This window comes from Lissotriton helveticus, chromosome 9 (genome assembly GCF_964261635.1).
Source record: "Lissotriton helveticus chromosome 9, aLisHel1.1, whole genome shotgun sequence".
Classification (NCBI taxonomy): Eukaryota; Metazoa; Chordata; class Amphibia; order Caudata; family Salamandridae; genus Lissotriton; species Lissotriton helveticus.
The window spans coordinates 1,287,910,998-1,287,931,880 of NC_136070.1; the positions used below are offsets into that span (position 1 = coordinate 1,287,910,998).

General features: G+C 49.7%; 1 protein-coding gene across 1 annotated transcript in view; it reads left to right on the plus strand.

The window, feature by feature from the left end:
• Positions 1-20,883, plus strand: part of STAB1 (stabilin 1) — a 769,578-nt gene that overhangs the window by 119,348 nt on the left and 629,347 nt on the right. The window lies entirely within an intron of this gene.

Below are 20,883 nucleotides of genomic sequence, written 5' to 3' on the forward strand. Positions count from 1 at the left end.
GGCGAGGGAGGGTGTAGAGGGGGCAAAGGAGGCTCTAGAGGGGTGGAGAAGGCTTTAGAGGGGGCAAGGGAGGCTCTAGAGGGAGGCTATAGAAGGAGGCTCTAGAGGTGGCAAGGGAGGCTCTAGAGGAAGGCTCTAGAGGTGGCAAGGGAGGCTCTAGAGGGAGGCTTTAGAGGGGGCGAGGGAGGGTCTAGAGGGGCGGAGGAGGTTCTAGGGGGGCAAGGGAGGCGAGAGAGGGGGCGAGAGAGGCTCTGAGGGGGCGAGGGAGGCTCTAGTGGGGCGAGGGAGGGTCTAGAGGGGCGGAGGAGGTTCTAGGGGGGCAAGGGAGGCTCTAGAGGGGGCGAGAGAGGCTCTGAGGGGGCGAGGGAGGCTCTAGAGGGAGGCGAGAGAGGGGGCGAGGGAGTCTCTAGAGGGGGAGAGGGAGGCTCTAGAGGGGAAAAGGGAGGCTACTGGGGGGGCAAGGGAGGCTCTAGAGGGGGAGAGGGAGGCTCTAGAGGGAGGCTCCAGAGGGGGCGGGGGAGACTCTAGAGGGGGTGAGGGGGGCGAGGGAGGCTCTATAGGGGGCGATGGAGGCTCTAGAGGGGACAAGGAGGCTCTAGAGGGGACAAGGGAGGCTCTAGAGGGGACAAGGGAAGCTCTAGAGGGGGCAAGGGAGGCTCTAGAGGGGCAAGGGAGGCTCTAGAGGGTGTGGAAAAGTAAATTTTGCCATGTTCTGTGTCCCTACGTGTTCCCCATCTTATGTTATATGTGCATGATTAATATGCATATGTATTCCCCTATGATCAATTAAAGACGCAATTCTAGTTGTGTCCAACTCTAGTATGCCAGTCTCCAGTTCTCGTGAAAGCTACGAATATCAGGCCTATGTAAAGTTATGTTGCCACGTTTCACAGTGTGCACGTTATTTCAGTAAAAGTCCCCGTTTCTAGGCCTCAAAAGGGCCCGGACCCAGATTCAGCTCCTGTTTCCTGAAACCTCTCCGAGGAGCGATACAGCCCCCACCTGCATCCCTGACCCTTCACTTACTTCATGCCTCACAGTGCCCGGCTCGGCCTGGCTCTGCCTGCCAGTCTGTCAGGAGTATGTTATGATTCTAGTTATCAGTCCAGCCCTCCTTCTCTGCATTCCTAAAGCTACTGAATCGCATCAATAGTTTCAGTCATCGTCTAGCCTTTACGTCTCCATGTAAGAGAAATACTGTATTAATGGTCATTTAATATTCCTCAACACGCACTACATGTAGAATAATGCATGCACCCGTCTTAGAGTCTGTTAGCCTTTGCCCTGATAACTTTTGGATTCTATCAACATGTTCTCTAAACATCAGATACTAGATAGTGTTTAGGTACATGTCGCTCTGACTCTCCAGACTTTAGTCTCTTCTTCTAGCGCAGAAGTCATAGCCCCCAGCTTCTCCTAGTGACACGTCATTGCCAGTTTACGCGCACCACTAGGCTAGAGGTCCCGGCTCCTTAGGTAGCCCCCTCCATGTTTCCGCCCCATTTATGACATATTCTGTTACGTTTACATCACATGTCTATGTATACGCCCTGTTCACGCCTCTTGTTACACCTACTTTCTGCCTTATCTTTCGCGACTGCTACGAACCCCACCCACTGCTACGCCTACTGTATGTACTGCAATGAAATTGTTTTAACTATATATACTTGTGTATTGTTATTAAAAGTTAGCGCGCTCATCCCAGATCCTGCCCGACAGCTGTCGGGGCCCCCCTGCCAGGCTAGCCATCCCAGATCTTCCCCGTGCAGGTTGTCCTGTTCCTGTCCTTTATGCTGTATTAAACCTGCAAACTCCAGCTACCTCGAATCTTGACTCTTATTTATTGAGCTATCTGTTATTGTATATCTAGTCAAAAATAGAGGTATTATTTATTTATTTACCACATAATGGCGCCCGAGTAGGGACTTGCCCTTTCCCCACGCGCCGGAGAAGCCACGCCAGCCCCCTGAACCTCTGCAGCCGTGACGGAACCATACCGTGCACGTGCAGATATTTCTGCTTCAAGTATCCCTCAGGCCCACGGAGGAGACGGAGGTTGCGGTCCAGCATCCAGACGAGGCGGTGGAGGAACGCGGCGAGTCCCGACCAGAGCCCAAGCCGAGAGTCCAAGGTCCGAGGTATCCGGAGGCCCACCCGTAACTGAAGTCCGAAGTTTGTCCGTCCGTCGTCGTAGCAGTCCAGTCCAGTCCGAGGCCTTCCGTTCTTGCTGCCCGGTGAGTACCGTTGCTGGGGTAGTATCTAGACAGGGTCAATCTAATTGTCTCTGGTCCGTGGGTTTGGGTACACAGATCCAACACGAAGTGTCCACTTAGGTGGATGCGGGTCCTGACGTGTCTCTTTATGAGACCGGTAAGTTTCGTACTGTTTCAGCAGTGCATCTAGTAATTCTAGTAAGTTCTGTTCTCGAGAAATTCATGTGTTTCTGTTCTTAAGTATTCCAGGTAATGTTTCTGTCCGAACTGTTATTTTAAATGTTATTTCAATGTGTTTTCAATGTCGTGGTATGAATGTGTTGTTCTCCAGTAATCATCGTGTTCATTGTGTATTGTATTGTGTCTAGACTCTAGTTCAGCCATGCCTCTGTTTTCCAAGTTACGTCAGTTAAAAACTAGAAAAGGTCTGCTCGAAGAAGCAGTTCCTGTCCCGCCTAGGGACAGTCCAGGTCATTTTATGTATCAAAAGCATGGCATAAGTGCCATATTATATCTAGACTTATGGGTCGAGTACACTAAGGAATTAGAAGAGAAATATAGATGGCCTGTATCAGGCACATGGGATGCCGAGTGCATCATGCGAGTAGAAGAAGTATTATGGAAAAAGAAAGCCAGACAGTCACAGAAAGATGCCATCGAGTTATGGCGCAAAGAATCTCATAAAAGAACCGAAAAAGAAATCAGAAAGTCAGAATTAAGTAGAGAATCCTCAGAAAGAGCCCAGGAAAGGGAATTAATCGAAATAGGTGAACGAGTTAAAACCGAACAGTCAGACAGACAGAGGAATGCCCTCATTAAGGGTATGTACCCTCTTCTTGCCGAGGGCTTGCCAAAAGCAACCCCGGAGGCATCCAGTAATTTTCCACCGCCCTTAGTTCCGACCAAGCTACGTCACAAACCGACCGCAGCTGATATTTTTCTCTCGTCCTATTTGGACGACACAGTCCCCGAATATGCAAATCCTGCTCCGCCAGCTCCTGTGAATAATGTAATTCCTGCTCCTCCAGCCACCGGGGCACCTGTTACAGCACCCGTTACGGTACCCCCGGTCCAGCTCACAGTACAAGTACCCGCTACATCAGTCACTCTGCCAGCACGAAGAGTATCAGTCGACGATTCCAGTTTAGGGGCCGCGGGAGGAGGTCCTCCGGGAACCCCGCCGCCACACAAACGAGTAATATTAGCCGAATTACATGAACGTGCGTTACAGCGTACGCCCAAATATCAGTCCGTTGCAGATATCAGGCGAGCTCTTACCGAATGCCGTTATGATCCAGTCCCAGGTGATGATAGTATGCTTATATATTCATTGCGTGTAAGACGGGTGACCGAGTATTTGGACACCCTACCGAATATGAAAGAAGATCTAGACAGAATATATTGTTTCATCCGTACAGGGGATGATCCAGAAAGTATTGGAGAAGTCATGTCTCTAAGGAAAGCTGAGACCCAGCTCATACTATTAAAGTTTCTAATTAATTGTTTAATAAGGGAACAAGATTCCCCGACTAAAGATCAGACCGAAATGAAAGTTCTGACAAGGTGGAGTGATAATATAGCCGAGGGTAAACACAGGACACTCAGTAGTATAGAGAGTATGTACAAGAAAATCCGTAAAGAAATAATAAGGTTACACGAGAAACGCAAAGCAGCACTAGTAAGCGAGAAAGAAAATGACTCTTCTACTGAAGAGGTAGACGACGAGAATCCTTCCAGAATAGCGTATGTAGGTAGAACTAGACTTTCCGACCGACATTCACGTCTAGACTACAAGAAAACTGTTCCTCCTCCAGCACCAGAACAAGGTTCTCTAGAACAAGTATTTCAAGCTACCGATCACATTCTGAAATCACGAATCGGTTATAGTGAACTTAGTACCATGCATGAACAAGAACTAGCCCGATCAGCAGTCCGATGGGCTACTGATTCTACCACTTTTCCAGACGAAATAGTGGCACAAATGTTTCTGAAACTGCCCCCAGCCGAGCAGCGACTGGTGGGTATGTATATGATCCAGCACCTCATTACACTGTATGAGGGTCAGCATTCCGATCCAGGTCCGTTACATGATGTCCTGAACGAGTTACTCCAGTATAGGTGGAAAGGTCTGGGTACCGATTTAATTAGTGTCATTCTAGAACAGCGCCGCAAATACCGAACGTTTCTGAATCCGCATTTTGTTCACATCTCACCCCCAGAAAGTAAACCGTTTTACATAGATAGACAGCATCCGTTACGAGAAGTACACCCAGTCAGGACACCAGCTGGTGAAATGCAACGAGTATTTGTTTACACCCCGATTACAAAGATAGAACTCTTAGAGATGAAGAAGTTAATTCCCTGTCACGATAAAGATCCAGCAGGGTTCCACCGTGAATTAAAAGACATGCTCCGTACGGGAGAATACACGTATCCAGATATTATTAAAATGTTAAAGGTTCTGTTGCCTGCGGGCACATATGAAAAACTCAAGGAAAAAGAATGGGAGGTGGGAGAGAAAAAGATAGATTGGGCAGCTCTAGAAGCTGAAGAAAATACACGTGTACCAGGTACCGGTCTAGGAGGTAAATGTAAAGAATTACCTGAGCTATTAATACAAGTTTTGCCAAGATTACTAGCCACGAAAAAGGAAGACTGGGATGCAATCTCAGCCTGTAAACAGAAACCAGACGAAGATACTAGTGATTTTTATTCTAGGTTTGAGAAATGCTTTAGCATCAACAGTGGTTTGAAGACGAGTAGTGAGTCATACCCTCATCTTTTTGTTACTAAACTAGTCGAGAATTCAAGCCCACAAGTGAAAAATCGAGTTTTGAAAGTCGAAAGTACCTGGCAAGCTAATACTCCGTCCCAAATGCTTCAGATGCTCCAGTATCACCAGAATAGAATCAGAGAAGAACAAGATCATGAAAGGAAACGTATGAAAGACACGAAAATGAAAGTATTAGTTGCACAATCTGTTCCTCAAGACAGTCAGAAGAGGGGTACGAATCAAGCCAGTCATCCTGCAGTTCCTGTTAAAGGGACCTGCAATTATTGTAAACAGCCAGGTCATTTTATAAACGAGTGTGCAGTTCTGAAACACAACATAGCTACCGGTAAGACTAAAGAAAGACCACGTCCGCCTAGACAAGAACAAGTTCCACAGACTTCTCAGCCACCACAGAATGCACAACAGACAGTTACAGCACCGCAGCCTATCGCTGCAACACAGCATGTTACACAGCAGATGTACCAGTATGCACAGTCCGAGTATCCAGAGTACCAGCAGTATTCATGAAACAGCCTAGAGAGGGAGGTAGGCTTGCCTCTCATCGAGATACCTGTAGATCAAGAGGGTCCCTATGTTCAAAGTCAAGTATTAGGGAAAGACAGAAAGTTTCTGATTGATACAGGGGCAAGTAGGACTACTATAAGTCATGACGAGGTTCCAGGGGCTCCGCTCTCAGGCTCTAGAAATGTTTCCCTTGGATTTTCAGGAAAACCTATTGTAAACGAGATATCAAAGCCAGTTACTCTAGAAGTAGGTCCATTGTCCCGAACTACTGATCTGTTACTTACGAAGTCATGTCCAGAAAATCTGTTAGGTATTAAGACCTTGAAAGAATTAGGTGCAGTCATATGTTGTTCCCCAGAAGGAATACGTTTGTTTTTACGTGACTTTAAGGGTCACTATGTATTACGTGATTTTGATCCAAGATTATTGAATGTCCCGCAGCATCTATGGGCACAAGGTCCAACTGATGTTGGTTTTATGCAAATCACACCCCATCGTGTGACTCTGAAACCAGGTGTAGTGTTACCACGAATCCGACAGTACAGATTGCCACCTGAGGCTGTAGCAGCCTTATCCAAAATTATTGACGAGCTCATTGCTCAAGGAGTGGTTGTAGAAACTGACTCCAATGTATGTAATTCTCCTATCATTCCAGTTATGAAACGTACTGATCCAAATGCACCTCCAGTATATCGATTAGTGATTGACCTTCGAGAACTTAATAAATGTATCATTCCCCAGTACCCAGTTGTTCCAGATATTTCTTCCCTATTGACAGCCATTGATTCTGAAGCTACGTTTTTCACAGTCATAGACCTCAAGAACGCATTTTTCAGTGTCCCCATTCATCCAGACAGCCAGTTCCTTTTCGGATTCTGTTTAAATGGAAGGAGCTATAAATTCACACGAGCTCCTCAAGGTTTTACAGAAAGTCCTAGTATTTACAGTCAAGCACTTAAGAGACAACTAGACAATATTCACATGCCAACTGACACTGCCCTGCTCCAGTATGTCGATGATCTACTGATCACAGCCCGTTCTGAACGTGACTGCGAGCGTGCGTCACTTACAGTTTTGTATTTCCTAGCCGAGATGGGGCACAAGGTGTCCCCTTCGAAGCTTCAATTCTGTGTCCAGCAAGTGATCTATTTAGGCCACTTACTGTCCAAGAGGGGTAGGCAGTTGACACCTGACCGTATCCAGTTAATAGCGAGTCTTCCTCAGCCCAAGACCCAGAAGGAGGTACGTGCTTTTATCGGCCTCACTTCTTACTGCAGACAATGGATTCCTCAGTATGCATTTCTAGCCAAGCCACTGATACAGTTAACGACACAGGAGGCAGCCGTATCGACTGTCCTCCCTTGGACATCTGAACATACACTTGTTTTTAATGAGTTAAAGAAAGCCTTATGTCAAGCTCCTGTTCTAGCAACACCGAACTACAGTAAGCCTTTTACACTTTTCGTCACTGAACGTGAAGGTACAGCATTATCTGTTCTCACACAAGATCAAGCAGGACAATACAAGCCTTGTGCTTATTTTTCAAGCACACTAGATCCAGTAGCCCAGGCTCTGCCTGCGTGCCTCAAGTCAGTTGCAGCCACAGCACTAGCGATCAGACAAAGTGACTCCATAGTATTAGGACATTCCCTGACAGTACAAGTTCCACACTCCGTGGAAGTTCTTTTAAACCGAACACAGACTCAGCACTTGACAATTGCACGTTTAACAGGTTATGAATTGACACTGTTCCAGCCACACATAGAAATCAGACGCTGCAACGTTCTAAATCCTGCTACACTGTTACCGTCAGTTATTTCAAATCCTGCCACACATGACTGTGTGGAAGTAGTTAACATCATGACAAAGCCAAGACAAGACCTGACAGATATTCCACTACCAGATCCCGACCTGACACTTTATGTGGATGGTTCATGTATGAGAACAAGTACAGGAGAACTAGTCGCCGCGTATGCAGTGACTACTGATACTGAAGTTTTAGAGACACATCGTATCGACACCCTGTCCGCTCAAGCAGCAGAGCTAGTCGCTCTGACCCAAGCCTGCATACGTGCCAAGAACCTGAAAGTTAACATTTATACAGATTCACGTTATGCATTCGGAGTCGTACACGACTTTGGAGTGCTCTGGCAGGAGAGAGGTTTCATGACTTCTCATGGAACCAAGATTCAGCATGGTCTCCTGATTCAGGCTCTGTTAGATGCAATACATTTACCGACAGCTATCGCTATCATGAAGTGCAAAGCACATACGAAAGTCACTGACATTATTTCCCAAGGTAATGATCTAGCAGACCAAACAGCCAAGCTTACAGCTCAGACTCCAGACATTCCAGTTAACATGACACTGACACACACTCCAGATCCGATTACATGTATGACAGTTAAGGACCCCACTCAAGATGTCATAGATATCCAGTTACATGCTACTCCCGATGAAATCAAGAAATGGTCCGAACAAGGAGGGGTCCAGACAGACCAGGGATGGTTGACGAAGGGAAAAGCCACATGGTTTCTCCCCGACTCAATGGTTCAAGTCATTATCAATACCGCACATAGTCCTGCACACTTAGGAGAAAAAGCCATGTTAGACAGTATCCAGAACATTTGGTTCAACAAGCATTTACGAGCTGCAGCCAAGCAGAAAGTCCGTACCTGTATGATATGTTGTCAGTTCAATCCAGGTAAAAGTGTCCCGGTGGAACAAGGGGGATTCCAACCTCCTGACCACCCTTTTGAGGTCCTCCAGATGGATTATATTCAGATGGAGCGATGTCGAGGTTTCAAGTATGTCCTTGTAGTTGTATGCGCTTTGTCCAGGTGGACAGAGGCATATCCAGTCCCAGATTACACAGCCGCGACCACTGCCAAGCAGTTGGTTCGTGAATTTTTCCCCCGTTATGGACTCCCTAGGGTCGTGTATTCAGACAACGGCCAGCCATTCTCATCTGAACTAATGAAGCACGTGTCCCTTCTATTAGGGTACCAGTGGAAGTTTCATTGTGTACGCCATCCTGAAGCAGCAGGTCTCGTAGAGAGACATAATCAGACCCTGAAAATCCGCATCGCCAAAGTCTGTAAAGAAAAAGGTGTAGACTGGCTAGTAGCTCTGCCAGTCGCTCTGTTCTATATGCGCATGGTCGCACATTCCAGATCAGGTCTGTCCCCTTACGAGGTCGTATTCGGCCGCCCCCCGAACATGTGGGGTACACCTAGACCCCGAAGTATTACAGATGTTTCCAGTAATATGCTGACAGATTACCTAGCTTCCTTGATGTCTGCCCTACACTCTTGTCGTTCACAGGTTGCCGCCGCATTTCCAGACAATACCGAGGTGAAACCGCATGAAATCGTTCCAGGATGCCTGGTTCTTGTCCGGAATTTTGATCGTTCAAGTCCGCTGGAGCATCGCTGGAAGGAACCGAAGCAAGTCCTTCTGACCACCCGTACTGCCGTCAAGTTGGAAGGCAGGAAGGGGTGGGTGCACCTGTCACATGTCAAGAAATTTCACGGACTCCGACTAAAAACTGTTTCCAAGAACATTTCCAAGGATTGTCAAGATTTTAAAGACTGCCAAGATACTATTCTTAAGGACTGTCCCGCAAATGACATTGATACCAAGCCTCCCCTGTTAGAGGAAACTCCGCAGCAGGAGTATAAAAGTAAACTCCGGTCTAGTAAAATAAGTCAGCCAGTTTAATTGTCTAAGTCCTCCCCTAGGTGAAACGGTTAGACAGGTTTCTGACATGTATGAGATAGACCCCCATAGTGAGAGAGTTAGTCAAAACTCTATCAGATGTATCATTATTCTATGTTTTCTTCTATTTTTGAGTTTGATGGTTACCTGCACAAGTTATGCATTGTATTTATGTTTTCCAATTCCTCATGTAAATAAGTTTTCTAATGCTACAGTAGAGCACACATTTAGTGATCTGCCCCCTCACGAGCTATCCTATCGTCTTGCTATGCGCAATAATACATTTATCAGAATGCTACATTATTCACACCAGACCAGCAATGCCACTAATTGTTGGGTGTGTGGTCGACTCCCCCCTTTCCAGACACCGAAGGGAGTTCTGCCACTCTTTCCTTATCCGTTTTCACATAATGGTTCGTGTGGAGCATGGTCCACGTTAACGTCATCCTCAACTGATATGTCCCTTCTGAACAGAACATGTTTTCCAGACAAGCAAGGTCTTTCCCATAGAACAGGGTTAGATCTAGAGAATGAAGTTTATGATTTAGGTAACTATTCTTCGAATTTTATGGTCCTGAATGTTCAGTCTGATACTACTCCAGATTTACCTGCTATTTCAGTACTACCAGTCAAAGGCGAATTATGTGTCCGAAAGAATGGTTCCGTACATGTAGGACATAGTGATTGTACTACTATTGTCAAGTATAGTGACAGTGGGAAATCTATTTTCAAAGCCTCACGTCATTCATATTTTGTTTGTGGTCAGACCGCATATGTCCGTCTGCCCCTCGATTGGGATGGAACATGTTACATTGCCTTCCTACTGCCACCAGTTTTTCTAGCCCCATCTGATTATCATAGAAACACACATCTAGTACACGTTAGACATAGAAGGGAGATCGAGTCCCCGATTGTCGATCAAACTGAAACTGCTCTAGAACAGTATACAGACTTCAATAGAGGTTTCTTCTTCTTTATAGGACCTATCCAGAATAGTAAGTTAATACGTAGGTTAACCAGAACCCTTGAAGCAGTAGTGAATGAGACTACTTCTGCTCTAGGTAACTTAACCGAAGAGCAATCTGCTATGAGATTTGTCGTGCTCCAAAATCGTCTCGTTCTTGACGTCATACTGGCCGATAGAGGAGGAGCATGTAGAGTCATCGGATCTAGTTGCTGCATTTTCATTCCTAATAACGCGCCGTCTGTTTATTCAGCTATAACCAGACTTCATAAAATTGCCCATCAGTTACACCAGAATCCAGGCACCTGGACATGGTCCGGTTGGCTCTGGAGTATAATTTCTGCCTGGGGATGGAAAGTATTGTCATTCCTAGGTATAGCAGTAATGATCATTTTCAGTTGCTGCCTCTGTATACAATGTGGCCCTGCGATTTGCGGCATTTGTGCTACATCCTGTATTCCTAGTCAAAGTCCCCGTCCTAAGTCCCGTTCCAAGACAATTCGAGACGAGCAAATGATGCTATATGAAATGATAGATGGTATCATGAATATTGATGTTTCCTGATGGAAACGTAGTGACAAGGAGGGAATGTGGAAAAGTAAATTTTGCCATGTTCTGTGTCCCTACGTGTTCCCCATCTTATGTTATATGTGCATGATTAATATGCATATGTATTCCCCTATGATCAATTAAAGACGCAATTCTAGTTGTGTCCAACTCTAGTATGCCAGTTTCCAGTTCTCGTGAAAGCTACGAATATCAGGCCTATGTAAAGTTATGTTGCCACGTTTCACAGTGTGCACGTTATTTCAGTAAAAGTCCCCGTTTCTAGGCCTCAAAAGGGCCCGGACCCAGATTCAGCTCCTGTCTCCTGAACCCTCGCTGAGGAGCGATACAGCCCCCACCTGTATCCCTGACCCTTCCCTTACTTCCTGCCTCACAGTGCCCGGCTCGGCCTGGCTCTGCCTGCCAGTCTGTCAAGAGTATGTTATGATTCTAGTTATCAGTCCAGCCCTCCTTCTCTGCATTCCTAAAGCTACTGAATCGCATCAATAGTTTCAGTCATCGTCTAGCCTTTACGTCTCCATGTAAGAGAAATACTGTATTAATGGTCATTTAATATTCCTCAACACGCACTACATGTAGAATAATGCATGCACCCGTCTTAGAGTCTGTTAGCCTTTGCCCTGATAACTTTTGGATTCTATCAACATGTTCTCTAAACATCAGATACTAGATAGTGTTTAGGTACATGTCGCTCTGACTCTCCAGACTTTAGTCTCTTCTTCTAGCGCAGAAGTCATAGCCCCCAGCTTCTCCTAGTAACACGTCATTGCCAGTTTACGCGCACCACTAGGCTAGAGGTCCCGGCTCCTTAGGTAGCCCCCTCCATGTTTCCGCCCCATTTATGACATATTCTGTTACGTTTACATCACATGTCTATGTATACGCCCTGTTCACGCCTCTTGTTACACCTACTTTCTGCCTTATCTTTCGCGACTGCTACGAACCCCACCCACTGCTACGCCTACTGTATGTACTGCAATGAAATTGTTTTAACTATATATACTTGTGTATTGTTATTAAAAGTTAGCGCGCTCATCCCAGATCCTGCCCGACAGCTGTCGGGGCCCCCCTGCCAGGCCCTGCCATCCCAGATATTCCCCGTGCAGGTTGTCCTGTTCCTGTCCTTTATGCTGTATTAAACCTGCAAACTCCAGCTACCTCGAATCTTGACTCTTATTTATTGAGCTATCTGTTATTGTATATCTAGTCAAAAATAGAGGTATTATTTATTTATTTACCACAAGGGGGCGAGGGAGGCTCTAGAGAGAGGCTCTAGAGGGGGCAAGGGAGACTCTAGTGGGGGTGAGAGGGGCGAGGGATGTTCTAGAGGGGGCGAGGGAGGCTCTAGAGGGGACAAGGGAGGCTCGAGAGGGGGCAAGGGAGGCTCTAGAGAGGCGGAGGGGGCTCTAGGGAGGGCAAGGCAGGCTCTAGAGGGGGCGAGGGAGGATCTAGAGGGGCGGAGGAGGCTCTAGAGGGGGCAAGGGAGGTTTTAGAGGGGGCGAGGGAGGCTCTAGAGGGGACGATGGAGGCTCTAGAGGGGGCTAGGGAGGCTATAGAGGAGGCAAGGGAGGCTCTAGAGGGGGCAATAGAGGCTCTAGAAGGGGCGAGGGAGGCTCTAGAGGGGGCGAGGGAGGCTCTAGTGAGGGTGAGGGGGCGAGGGAGGCTCTAAAGGGGATGAGGGAGGCTCTAGAGGGGCGAGGGAGGCTCTAGAGGGGTTGAGGGAAGCTTTAGAGTGGACAAAGGAGGCTCTAGAGGGGCGGAGGAGGTTCTAGGGGGGCAAGGGAAGCTCTAGAGCGGACGAGGGAGGCTCTAGAGGGGGCGAGGGAGGCTCTAGATGGGCGGAGGAGGCTCTAGAGGGGGCAAGGGAGGTTCTAGAGGGGGCGAGGGAGGCTCTAGAGGGGACGAGGGAGGCTCTAGAGGGGGCTAGGGAGGCAATAGAGGGGGCGAGGGAGGCTCTAGAGGGGCCAATAGAGGCTCTAGAGGGGCAAGGGAGGCTCTAGAGGGAGCGAGGGATGCTCTAGAGGGAGGCTATAGTTGGGGTGAGGGGACGAGGGGAGGAGGATGTTCTAGAGGGGACAAGGGAGGCTCTAGAGGGGGCGAGGGAGGCTCAAGAGGGTCGGGGGAGCCTCTAGAGGCGACGAGGGAGGATCTAGAGGGGGCGAGGGAGGCTCTAGAGGGAGGCTCTAGAGGGGGTGAGGGAGGCTCTAGGGGGTAATGGGGGCTCTAGAGGGGCGGATGAGGCTCTAGAGGGGTCAGGGGAGGCTCTAGAGGGGACGAGGAAGGCTCTAGAGGGGGCTAGGGAGGCTCTAGAGGGGGCGAAGGAGGCTCTAGAGGAGGCAAGGGAGGCTCTAGAGGGGTGGATGAGGCTCTAGAGGGGTCAGGGGAGGCTCTAGAGGGGACGAGGGAGGCTCTAGAGGGGGCTAGGGAGGCTATAGAGGGGGCAAGGGAGGCTCTAGAGGGGGCAAGAGAGGCTCTAGAGGGGCAAGGGAGGCTCTAGAGGGGGCGAGGGAGGCTCTAAAGGGGGCTAGGGAGGCAATAGAGGGGGTGAGGGAGGCTCTTGATGGGCCAATAGAGGCTCTAGAGGGGCAAGGGAGGCTCTAAAGGGAGCGAGGGAGGCTCTAGAGGGAAGCTCTAGAGGGGGTGAGGGAGGCTCTAGGGGGGTAATGGGGTCTCTAGAGGGGCGGATGAGGCTCTAGAGAGGTCAGGGGAGGCTCTAGAGGGGACGAGGAAGGCTCTAGAGGGGGCTAGGGAGGCTCGAGAGGGGGCGAAGGAGGCTCTAGAGGAGGCAAGGGAGGCTCTAGAGGGGTGGATGAGGCTCTAGAGGGGTCAGGGGAGGCTCTAGAGGGGACGAGGGAGGCTCTAGAGGGGGCTAGGGAGGCTATAGAGGGGGCAAGAGAGGCTCTAGAGGGGCAAGGGAGGCTCTAGAGGGGGCGAGGGAGGCTCTAAAAGGGGCTAGGGAGGCAATAGATGGGTTGAGGGAGGCTCTAGATGGTCCAATAGAGGCTCTAGAGGGAGCGAGGGAGGCTCTAGAGGGAAGCTCTAGAGGGGGCAAGGGAGGCTCTAGAGGGAGGCTCTAGAGAGGGCGAGGGAGGCTCTAGTGGGGGTGAGGGGGCGAGGGAGGCTCTAGAGGGGAGGAGGATGTTCTAGAGGGGACAAGGGAGGCTCTAGAGGGGGCAAGGGAGGCTCTAGAGGGGCAAGGGAGGCTCAAGAGGGTCGGGGAGGCTCTAGAGGGGGCGAGGGAGGCTCTAGAGGGGGCGAGGGCACCACTAGGGGGCGAGGGAGGCTCTAGAGGGGCGAGGGAGACTCTAGAGGGGTGGAGAATGCTCTAGAGGGGCGGAGGAGGCTCTAGAGGGGGTAAGGGCAGCACTAGGGTGCGAGGGAGGCTCTAGAGGGGCAAGGGGTGGCTCTAGAGGGGGCGTGGGTGGCTCTAGAGGGAGCGAGGGAGGCTCTAGAGGGAAGCTCTAGAGGGGGCAAGGGAGGCTCTAGAGGGAGGCTCTAGAGAGGGCGAGGGAGGCTCTAGTGGGGGTGAGGGGGCGAGGGAGGCTCTAGAGGGGAGGAGGATGTTCTAGAGGGGACAAGGGAGGCTCTAGAGGGGGCAAGGGAGGCTCTAGAGGGGGCGAGGGCACCACTAGGGGGCGAGGGAGGCTCTAGAGGGGCGAGGGAGGCTCTAGAGGGGTGGAGAATGCTCTAGAGGGGCGGAGGAGGCTCTAGAGGGGGTAAGGGCAGCACTAGGGTGCGAGGGAGGCTCTAGAGGGGCAAGGGGTGGCTCTAGAGGGGGCGTGGGAGGCTCTAGAGGGATGCTTAAGATGGGCGGAGGAGGCTCTAGAGGGGGCAAGGGAGGCTCTAGATGGGCGTAGGAGACTCTAGAGGGGGCAAGGTTGGCTCTTGAGGGGGTGAGGGAAGCTCTAGAGGGGCAGAGGAGGCTCTAGAGTGGCGGAGGAGGCTCTAGAGTGGGCAAGGGAGGCTCTGGAGAGGGCGAGGGAGGCTCTAGTGGGAGGCTCTAGAGGGGCCGAGGAGGCTCTAGAGGGGTGGGCGAGACTCTAGAGGGCGCAAGGGAGGATGCTCTAGAGGGGTGGAGGAGGCTCTGGAGGGGTGAGGGAGGCTCTAGAGGGGGCAAGGGAAGCTCTAGGGGGCGAGGGATGCTCTAGAGGGGGTGTGGGCGATTCTAGAGGGGCGAGGGAGGCTCAAGAGGGGCACAGGAGGCTCTAGAGGGGCGGAGGCAGCTCTAGAGATGCGGAGGAGTTTGTAGAGGGAGTCTCTAGAGGGGGCGAGGGAGGCTCCCGTGGGGGTGAGGCGGCGAGGGAGACTCTAGAGGGGAGGAGGATATTCTAGAGGGGACAAGGGAGGCTCTAGAGGGGGCGAGGGAGGCTCAAGAGGGTTGGGGGAGGCTCTAGAGGGGGCGAGGGAGGCTCTAGAGGGGGCGAGGGAGGCTCTAGAGGGGCGGAGGATGCTCTAGAGGGGTGGAGGAGTTTGTAGAGGGAGTCTCTAGAGGGGGCGAGGGGTGACCCTAGAGGGGGCGGAGGATGCTCTAGAGGGGCGGAGGATGCTCTAGAGGTGCAGAGGAGGTTGTAGAGGGAGTCTCTAGATGTGACGAGGGAGGCTCTAGAGGGAGTGAGAGAGGCTCTAGAGGGGGCGAGGCAGTCTCTAGAGGGGCGAGGGGTGGCTCTAGAGGGGGCAGGGGAGGCTCTAGATGGGGCAAGGGAAGCTCGAGAGAGGGCGCGGGAGACTCCATGGTGCGCAATGGAGGCTCTAGATGGGGAGGCTGAGGCAGTGCACTAGGAGAATAAGGTACACTCAAAGGCCTCGGCAAATGGTGGAGTTCACCCTGGGCAAATGGAAACAGGATCCTCTGAAGAAGGAGCAGCTGGTGCTGTTTGCCGCAGGATGGCTCTTGTCATGGCCATGCTGTGAAATACACAGGACTCGAGTCGGGGGTACACGCAGGTACACGGCGTCCCCCCACTCTTTTCACAGGGTGGACACCGTCCCCCCTGCCAAGAAGTTGGCCCCACAGAAATAGGCTGAATTTGTCCCGGTGTAATTTTTAGACACCAGGACACATTTAGCAGCACCTGCACGTTGCCTGCTTTCCTATCCCAGCAGCAGCGTGCAGGCAGCGAGGGAGCCTTTGTTCACCTCCAGCTTGGCCGAAGTTAAGGGGCCATCCATCCTCCTCCTGCTTGTATACACTGACTGGGGGCCGCCTGGAACCTTGCATTTAAATGTAAATGCCACAGAGGGAAACAAACGCACCCAGCGTGCCTGCTCTTCACGGGTACTTAAGAGAGGCCTGCTTTTGACTTTGTTCTGTCCCTGTATAGAAATGCAAGCACTGTAAGACTGTCAGATGGGTTAGTCTGTCCCAGTACTTACACAAATAATTTAAATAGCACTATTTTATTTCTTTTTTATCTCTACGTCGTGACGTCATGAGGTCATTTGCACATTATCTTATTTGGTCAGTCCCCCAACTTCTTTTTAGAGGACTTGTGCCCTGGAAATACATATATATACATATATATATATATATATATATATATATATATATATATATATATATATATATATATATATATATATATATATATATATATATACATATGTTCATGGTGAGCCCTTTAGCATCAGCTGCCACTAGGTGACACCATATGCTGGAACCACCTCCACATCTGGCTCAGGAGATAGTTTCTATTTTCAGCGGGGTGATCATTCTGCCAGATAATAGAGAGGGGCGGCGCATAAAGTCTACGCTTTTGTGGGCCAGTTTGGGAAAAGCAGCCAGATTCAATGGCTAAATGCCATAATAATTCCTGCATAATGTGATGTATTCATATGTGTGACATTTGTAAAAAGCTCCAACCAGAGCCAGGACCTGCTCCGGAGCATGGTAGGTGTCCCAGTCGTGGGTTCATCCACATGTGTGTCCCAGTCTTGTGTTCATCCACATGTGTGTCCCAGTCCTGTGTTCATCCACATGTGTGTCCCAGTCTTGTGTTCATCCACATGTGTGTCCCAGTCCTGTGTTCATCCACATGTGTGTCCCAGTCTTGGGTTCATCCACATGTGTGTCCCAGTCTTGTGTTCATCCACATGTGTGTCCCAGTCCTGTGTTCATCCACATGTGTGTCCCAGTCTTGGGTTCATCCACATGTGTGTCCCAGTCGTGTTGTCATCCACATGTGTGTCCCAGTCATGTGTTCATCCACATGTGTGTCCCAGTCATGCGTACATCCACATGTGTGTCCCAGTCTTGTGTTCATCCACATGTGTGTCCCAGTCTTGTGTTCATCCACATGTGTGTCCCAGTCTTGTGTTCATTCACATGTGTGTCCCAGTCTTGTGTTCATCCACATGTGTGTCCCAGTCCTGTGTTCATCCACATGTGTGTCCCAGTCTTGGGTTCATCCACATGTGTGTCCCAGTCTTGTGTTCATCCGCATGTGTGTCCCAGTCGTGTTGTCATCCACATGTGTGTCTCAGTCTTGTGTTCATCCATATGTGTGTCCCAGTCTTGTGTTCATCCACATGTGTGTCCCAGTCTTGGGTTCATCCACATGTGTGTCCCAGTCTTGTGTTCATCCACATGTGTGTCCCAGTCCTGTGTTCATCCACATGTGTGTCCCAGTCTTGGGTTCATCCACATGTGTGTCCCAGTCGTGTTGTCATCCACATGTGTGTCCCAGTCATGTGTTCATCCACATGTGTGTCCCAGTCATGCGTACATCCACATGTGTGTCCCAGTCTTGTGTTCATCCACATGTGTGTCCCAGTCTTGTGTTCATTCACATGTGTGTCCCAGTCTTGTGTTCATCCACATGTGTGTCCCAGTCTTGTGTTCATTCACATGTGTGTCCCAGTCTTGTGTTCATCCACATGTGTGTCCCAGTCCTGTGTTCATCCACATGTGTGTCCCAGTCTTGGGTTCATCCACATGTGTGTCCCAGTCTTGTGTTCATCCACATGTATGTCCCAGTCGTGTTGTCATCCACATGTGTGTCTCAGTCTTGTGTTCATCCATATGTGTGTCCCAGTCTTGTGTTCATCCACATGTGTGTCTCAGTCTTGTGTTCATCCACATGTGTGTCCCAGTCTTGGGTTCATCCACATGTGTGTCCCAGTCTTGGGTTCATCCACATGTGTGTCCCAGTCTTGTGTTCATCCACATGTGTGTCCCAGTCTTGTGTTCATCCACAGGTGTGTCCCAGTCGTGTTGTCATCCACATGTGTGTCCCAGTCATGCGTTCATCCACATGTGTGTCCCAGTCATGCGTACATCCACATGTGTCCCAGTGTTGTATTCATCCACATGTGTGTCCCAGTCTTGTGTTCATCCACATGTGTGTCCCAGTCTTGTGTTCATCCACATGTGTGTCCCAGTCGTGTTGTCATCCACATGTGTGTCTCAGTCTTGTGTTCATCCATATGTGTGTCCCAGTCTTGTGTTCATCCACATGTGTGTCTCAGTCTTGTGTTCATCCACATGTGTGTCCCAGTCTTGGGTTCATCCACATGTGTGTCCCAGTCTTGGGTTCATCCACATGTGTGTCCCAGTCTTGGGTTCATCCAATGTGTGTCCCAGTCGTGTTGTCATCCACATGTGTGTCTCAGTCATGTTGTCATCCACATGTGTGTCTCAGTCTTGTATTCATCTACATGTGTGTCCCAGTCTTGTGTTCATCCACATGTGTGTCTCAGTCTTGTATTCATCCACATGTGTGTCCCAGTCTTGTGTTCATCCATATGTGTGTCCCAGTCTTGTGTTCATCCACATGTGTGTCTCAGTCTTGTGTTCATCCATATGTGTGTCCCAGTCTTGTGTTCATCCACATGTGTGTCCCAGTCTTGGGTTCATCCACATGTGTGTCCCAGCCGTGTTGTCATCCACATATGTGTCTCAGTCTTGTGTTCATCCACATGTGTGTCCCAGTCGTGTTGTCATCCACATGTGTGTCCCAGTCTTGTGTTCATCCACATGTGTGTCTCAGTCTTGTGTTCATCCACATGTGTGTCCCAGTGTTGGGTTCATCCACATGTGTGTCCCAGTCTTGGGTTCATCCACATGTGTGTCCCAGTCTTGTGTTCATCCACATGTGTGTCCCAGTCGTGTTGTCATCCACATGTGTGTCTCAGTCTTGTGTTCTTCCATATGTGTGTCCCAGTCTTGTGTTCATCCACATTTGTGTCTCAGTCTTGTGTTCATCCACATGTGTGTCCCAGTCTTGGGTTCATCCACATGTGTGTCCCAGTCTTGGGTTCATCCACATGTGTGTCCCAGTCGTGTTGTCATCCACATGTGTGTCCCAGTCGTGTTGTCATCTACATGTGTGTCCCAGTCTTGTGTTCATCCACATGTGTGTCTCAGTCTTGTGTTCATCCATATGTGTGTCCCAGTCTTGTGTTCATCCACATGTGTGTCTCAGTCTTGTGTTCATCCACATGTGTGTCCCAGTCTTGGGTTCATCCACATGTGTGTCCCAGTCTTGGGTTCATCCACATGTGTGTCCCAGTCGTGTTGTCATCCACATGTGTGTCCCAGTCGTGTTGTCATCCACATGTGTGTCTCAGTCTTGTGTTCATCCATATGTGTGTCCCAGTCTTGTGTTCATCCACATGTGTGTCTCAGTCTTGTGTTCATCCACATGTGTGTCCCAGTCGTGTTGTCATCCACATGTGTGTCTCAGTCTTGTGTTCATCCATATGTGTGTCCCAGTCTTGTGTTCATCCACATGTGTGTCCCAGTCTTGGGTTCATCCACATGTGTGTTCCAGTCGTGTTGTCATCCACATGTGTGTCTCAGTCTTGTGTTCATCCACATGTGTGTCCCAGTCGTGTTGTCATCCACATGTGTGTCCCCGTCTTGTGTTCATCCACATGTGTGTCTCAGTCTTGTGTTCATCCACATGTGTGTCCCAGTCTTGGGTTCATCCACATGTGTGTCCCAGTCTTGGGTTCATCCACATGTGTGTCCCAGTCGTGTTGTCATCCACATGTGTGTCTCAGTCTTGTGTTCTTCCATATGTGTGTCCCAGTCTTGTGTTCATCCACATGTGTGTCTCAGTCTTGTGTTCATCCACATGTGTGTCCCAGTCTTGGGTTCATCCACATGTGTGTCCCAGTCTTGGGTTCATCCACATGTGTGTCCCAGTCGTGTTGTCATCCACTTGTGTGTCCCAGTCGTGTTGTCATCCACATGTGTGTCCCAGTCTTGTGTTCATCCACATGTGTGTCTCAGTCTTGTATTCATCCATATGTGTGTCCCAGTCTTGTGTTCATCCACATGTGTGTCTCAGTCTTGTGTTCATCCACATGTGTGTCCCAGTCTTGGGTTCATCCACATGTGTGTCCCAGTCTTGGGTTCATCCACATGTGTGTCCCAGTCGTGTTGTCATCCACATGTGTGTCCTAGTCGTGTTGTCATCCACATGTGTGTCTCAGTCTTGTGTTCATCCATATGTGTGTCCCAGTCTTGTGTTCATCCACATGTGTGTCTCAGTCTTGTGTTCATCCACATGTGTGTCCCAGTCGTGTTGTCATCCACATGTGTGTCTCAGTCTTGTGTTCATCCATATGTGTGTCCCAGTCTTGTGTTCATCCACATGTGTGTCCCAGTCTTGGGTTCATCCACATGTGTGTCCCAGTCGTGTTGTCATCCACATGTGTGTCCCAGTCGTGTTGTCATCCACATGTGTGTCTCAGTCTTGTGTTCATCCACATGTGTGTCCAAGTCTTGGGTTCATCCACATGTGTGTCCCAGTCTTGTGTTTATCCACATGTGTGTCCCAGTCTTGTGTTCATCCACATGTGTGTCTCAGTCTTGTATTCATCCATATGTGTGTCCCAGTCTTGTGTTCATCCACATGTGTGTCTCAGTCTTGTGTTCATCCACATGTGTGTCCCAGTCTTGGGTTCATCCACATGTGTGTCCCAGTCTTGGGTTCATCCACATGTGTGTCCCAGTCTTGTGTTCATCCACATGTGTGTCCCAGTCTTGGGTTCATCCACATGTGTGTCTCAGTCTTGTGTTCATCCACATGTGTGTCTCAGTCTTGTGTTCATCCATATGTGTGTCCCAGTCTTGTGTTCATCCACATGTGTGTCCCAGTCTTGGGTTCATCCACATGTGT